Source organism: Pinus tabuliformis, chromosome 1_2 (assembly GCF_031772625.1).
Source record: "Pinus tabuliformis cultivar Carrire ecotype Pingquan chromosome 1_2, CPIR1, whole genome shotgun sequence".
Taxonomy (NCBI): domain Eukaryota; kingdom Viridiplantae; phylum Streptophyta; class Pinopsida; order Pinales; family Pinaceae; genus Pinus; species Pinus tabuliformis.
The window spans coordinates 987,455,881-987,461,880 of NC_142298.1; positions in this window are offsets into that span (position 1 = coordinate 987,455,881).

The following is a 6,000-nucleotide window of genomic DNA, read 5'->3' on the forward strand; positions in this document are numbered from 1 at the left end:
CATAAACACATGGGCGATCTGCACAGCTCTATAGGTAGATTGCACCGGTATAAAATGTGCTGACTTGCTCAGCTTGTCCACCACCACCATGATGGAGTCGTTATTTTTCTTTGACTTAGGCAAACCTGTTATAAAGTCCATAGAAATGGTTTCCCATTTCCATTCCAGTATGGGTAACGGTTGTAATAAACCTACAGGATGCTGGTGTTCTGCTTTGATTTGCTGACACTCTAAACATCGTGCCAAATAACCAGCCACATCTTTCTTCATTCCCAGCCAATAATATTCTTTTCGAAGTGCAGTAATCATCTTTTGATACCCAGGGTGTCCAACATAATGACTCTTATGAAACTCATCCAATATCAGATTTTTAACATTGTTCTGATTGGGCACATACAACCTCCCTTTAAAGTACAACATTCCGGCAGCATCCAAGGCATAATTTGGCTGTTTTTCTTTGCTGACTGGTTGCTGAATTTGCTATTTTATTTGCTGGTAAACAACATCCTGTTCGGCTAGTTTTGCAATTATTTCCCCGAAGGGGCTTTTCCCTTCACTATAAGAAATTTCATATAGACATTGCAATTTCCTGCTCAAAGCATTTGCCACTCGATTCTCCTTCCCTTTTAAATGTTTGATTTCAAAATCGAAACCGCTTAGGAAATCCACCCACCGGGTTTGCCTTGCATTTAGAGTGGGTTGACTAAAATAATTGGTTAGACTGTGGTGATCCGTTAATAACAGAAATTTTATGCCCATAAGGTAATGTCACCACATTTTCAAGGCGTGAATCACAGCTGCCAACTCTAGATTATAAGCAGAATATTTCTGCTCATGTTCTTTTAATTTTCTTGATTCATATGCTATTACTTTCCCTTCCTGCATCAACACACCCCCTACCCCTTGTTTGCTTGCGTCCGTGCACACCACATAGTCCTTGTTGGGATTAGCTATGCTTAAAACGGGTGCTGTGGTGAGCAGGTATTTGAGTTGCTCAAAGCTTTTTTGACATTCTAGGGTCCACCTAAAGGCCCTTCCCTTTTTCTATAGGGAAGTAATGGGATATGCTACCCTCGAGAATCCTTCCACAAATCGTCTGTAATAACCTGCTAACCCCATGAAGGAGCGGATGTCCGCCACATCCCTAGGCACCAACCATTCCATTATTGTCCTTATCTTTTCAGGATCCACTACAATTCCTTCCTTAGTGATTATATGCCCCAAATATTGTATTTGTTCTTTGTAAAATTCACACTTACTGAACTTAGCGTATAGTTGATGTTCTCGGAGGGTTTGCAATACCAATCTGAGGTGCTCTTGGTGCTCCTCCATAGTCCGAGAATAAATCAAGATATCATCAATGAAGATCAACACGAACTTGTCCAAGTACTGGTGAAATACGTTGTTCATTAGACACATAAAAGTTGTAGGGGCGTTGGTCAACCCAAAGGGTAACACCACAAATTCATAATGGCCATATCGTGTTCTAAAAGCGGTCTTAGCTATATCCTCTTCTTTAATCCTGACTTGGTGATACCCTGATCGCAAGTCAATCTTCAAGAAAACTATTGCTCCCTTTACCTGATCAAATACTTCATCGATACGGGGTAGAGGATATTTATTTTTCATTGTCAATTTATTTAGTTGATAATAATCTATACACATGCGCAGGGTCCCGTCTTTCTTCTTAACGAACAACATCGGGGCTCCCCAGGGTGACACACTGGGGCGGATATAATTTTTGTCCAACAGCTCCTGTAATTGCATTTTTAATTCTGTCAATTCCGGTATACTCATTCTATAGGGTGCCCGGGATACCGGGGCTGCTCCTGGCACTAATTCAATGGTAAAATCTATGTCCCTTTTAGGTGGTAGTCCGGGAATCTCCTTTGGAAACACGTCAGCAAATTCTTGTACCACAGGAATATTCTAAATTATGGCTATTTTATCTTTCAAGTTGGCATAGCCCACTTGGATAGTGTAAATCCAACATCATTTTTTAATACATTTCGCTAACTATGAGGCAGTTATGGGCCGAATTTGCACTGGCCGCTTGATTCCCTGCATTTCTTGCTTTATTCCCAGCTCATCCTGATAATTGATAGTCTCGGTTTTGCAATTAATTATGGACCAATGTTTCTCCAACCAGTGCATACCAATTAATATATCGTACACGCCAAGGGGAAGCACATTTAAATCTACTGTAACTAGCTGTCCTGCTATTTTTAAAGGGCAGTTTTTGATCTTGGCATTTACCCATCTTTTTGCCCTTGTTGCCAACTGGACTAACCAAGGGTCCTTAAATTTAACAGGCTACAACCTACACTGCTCCATAATTCTAGGGCTAATATAACTTAACGTTGCACCAGGGTCAATTAAAACAGTGACAGAAAGGTCTAAGAGTGTACCTTCGAATTCCACCATGGTCGGCTGGTATTCTGCCTGACGATCCTCCAGAGCAGCATTAATTTTTGGTAGACTCCATCCTACATCGCCAACTGTAGAAGCCTCCTAGACCTGGGAAACCTGCTCAGTCCCTTTTCGCTGGGGACAAATTTTCACATAATGGGGTCCACCATAGCCCCAGCATTGCACTGGAGGCCTTGTTGTCCCTTCATTGTCTATTTTTCTGAGTGGGTCATTGGTTCTAGACTCATTGGGGGGCTTTAGTCGCAGTGAATTCTTCTATGAGTTTCTGCTGATTTGCCCCTTGGCAAATCCTCTATTACTACCACTGCGGTTACCTTTAGTACTTCCAGCCAGTTTGCCACTTTTCTTATCGACCCATCTCTTACCCAGGATTTCTCCCTTCTGCTTGCTTTGCTGGTAACAAATTCGGGCCTTGCGTATAGCCTCGTCCATCGTCTTTGGGTTGTCAAATTTGATTCTTTCCCTCATACCCAAAGGTAAACTACTGACAAATCTCTGTACTTTAGCTTTTTCTTCCTGAATATAAGGCACATAACGGAGTAATGAAGTAAAACGAGTGATGAACTCGTCCATATTCTACTGTCCCAGTCGCAGGTCATGGAATTCTCTTGCCTTTTCGTCATAGAAGCATTCCGTCAAGTATCTTTTTTTAAAGTACTTTTGAAATTTTTCCCATGTGATGGTATATTCACTCACTCCTTTTACCATCTTAACTTCTTCCCACCACAAGGTGGCTTTCCCTTGCAATTGAAAAATGGCCAATCTCGCCTTAAGATTGTGATCAAATTCATACAGCTGGAAATATTTGTTCATATTAATCAACCATGCCTCAACTGCCTCCTCTTCTTCTCTGTCAAAGTGTGTGATCTAGGTGGATATTGGTGGCCACCTGCCAAGTCCACCTGGACCCCCACCATTGTCTTTCTCAGCATCTTCAGTTTCCTTAATTGTAGCACACCTTACTATTTTTAGCAGTTTTTTGGGTCCTGAACTTCCGGAGCCATTTTGAGGCCCTAAACGACGTTTTTTGGGGAATCCGGGGGCAACATGGGACCAATGTTGCCCGTTCCAACAATGATAGTGCTCAGATAGATCTTTCTAATGAGCTATTGTACGCGTCAAACGTAGATCATATGCCAAAGTTACGACCCCGGGAAGTTGATGTACCAACTTACCCCCAAACGGGGCCCACAGTTTGGCGTTTCATCTCCTAGGGTTAGGTTTTGGAATGTTAAGGGTTTTCCATTGTTTCTCAACAATAAATAGGCCTTCGAGCCTCATTGTAACACAGTTCAGAGGCATGTAGCCATCACATCTCTTCTCAGAGATAAGCTACCATTGCCCTAGCTAGTTTATTTCGATTTCTGGTTGTAAGCATATTTCAGTATTTTCCATTAATGAAAGGAAGTATTATTTCCGCTGCATCTTTGTGTATATGGTTATCTCTATAATTTGTTGCGTTCCTGTTTAAATCCGGATCAGTGGTATTAGAGCGGTCTGCTTTTTCTCTGTTTTTCTTTGCATGTCCCCAACAAGGTCGGGATATAAGGAGTTAGGGCTTGAACTGGTTGAACCTTTGCAAGACGAGCCTCGCAAATCCCGACGGCCTCCCATGGCGGACGAGAAGAAAGACGAGGGGGCAGGAGATCCCATCAAAATCTTGCTCGAAGAAGCCCTCGAGCGACAACGGAACGCGATGATGGACAGCTTTGCCCAGATCCTTCAGCGGCTACCCAGAAGCAACGCATCGGCTTCCAGCAGCTACTCTGGAAGCGCCACACCCTTTAAGGTACAAGTTAATTTTGAAATCCCCATATTCGAGGGTCAGATAGACACAGATGCCGTAGATAAATGGTTAAATCTGCTAGAGGGTTATTTTTCTGTTCATGAATTTTTGAGTCGGGAAAAGATTGTTTTTTCTCTCCTCAAAGCAGCCCCCCACGTCAAGGACTGGTGGGAAACCTACTGCGAGAAGAAGGATGAAAGTATTGGCTCACTATTTTCAGCCGCACCCACCTGGGATTCGTTCCGGGATGCCATCAAGGAGCAGTACTACCCTTTCGGGAGCTATGAGGATGAATACATAAAGTGGACCACGCTGCGGCAGGGAAGGGACCAAGACGTGCCGGAGTTCACCAATCTTTTCCATACCCTTCGCACAAAGTTGGGTATCAAGGATTCGGAACAACATTTGATACTCAAATACCGTGGCTGCCTGCACAAGTACATCCAGGAAGAAATACAATTCCTAAACATCCCCTCGCTCGGCGCAGCATACCGGTATGCCGTCAAGGTCGAGCAGAAGTTTAAACAAAAGAAGCGAGACTTTGGATCTGCGAATCCAAAGCAGGGGAAAGGTGCCCCTAAACCACAGAACAAAAGACAAAGCCAAGGCGGGACAACCCAAGACAACCAGCCGAAGTCGCAAGCAAAGAACAACGTCGCAAAGTCGAGAAAGGACACTGGAAAATGGTGCGAGTTCCATAAGAGCTCCACTCACAACACAAGTGAGTGTCGGGCCAAGCAGTCACTGGTGGCTGAGCTAAAGGTTTCAGAATCAGATGCATGTTCCGAATCTGAGTCAGAACCCGATAAGGGGTATGAAAAAGGGAAGCAGATCATTGATGCGGACCCCAGCGCCACTGTTGCTACCGCAGAGATCCAGAAAAATGAACCCGAAGATCCAGAGGAGGAGGAGCGTCTCTTCCACTCCCAAATGTGGGTAAAGGGCACCCCGATACAGTTCATTGTTGATAGCGGGAGTCAAAAGAACCTAATTTCGGCAGAGGTCGTGAAGCGGTTGGGCTTAACAACCACATCACATCCACAACCATACACCATTGGGTGGCTTCACCAAGGACGAGATCTTCACGTGAGCCAGCAGTGTCCCCTTCCATACAACATCAAGCCCTTCACGGATGAGGTATTGTGTGACATTGCTCCCCTTGAAGTTTGTGATGTATTACTAGGAAAACCATACTTGTGGAAGCGACATGCTGTGTATGAATCAAGGCCCCGTGCTATTATTATTACATTGGGAAATAAGTTGTTCAGGATACCAGAGGTAGCACCACCTGCCGCCCTCTCTTTGATTACTGCAAAACAATGCAGTAAGATCATTTCCAAAACCAGGAAATTTGCTTTCCTGATGATACGCCGTCAAGGAAAGAAGAAGACAGTGGCTGCGGCCTCCAAACGGGGCCCCTCTGCACGACAACTACAGATGGACAAGATTGTGGAGGAGTACGAGGACATCTTCACCTCCCCGACAGGGGTTCCTCTGCACTGTCAAGTCAAGCACTCCATTGATCTGACCCCAGGTGTGCCGCTACCCAATGGACCAATTTATCGGCGTTCCGTTCTGGAGAATGATGAAATCAAGAGGCAGATTCAGGAGCTTCTGCAGAAAGGTCACATCCGTCCGAGTTCATCGCCCTGTGGGAGCCCGATCGTGTTGGTACAGAAGAAGGATGGGACGTGGAGACTCTGTATTAACTATCGGGCGCTGAACAAGATCACTGTCCGTAATAGGTACCCGATCCCGCGAATTGATGACCTCCTAGACCAACT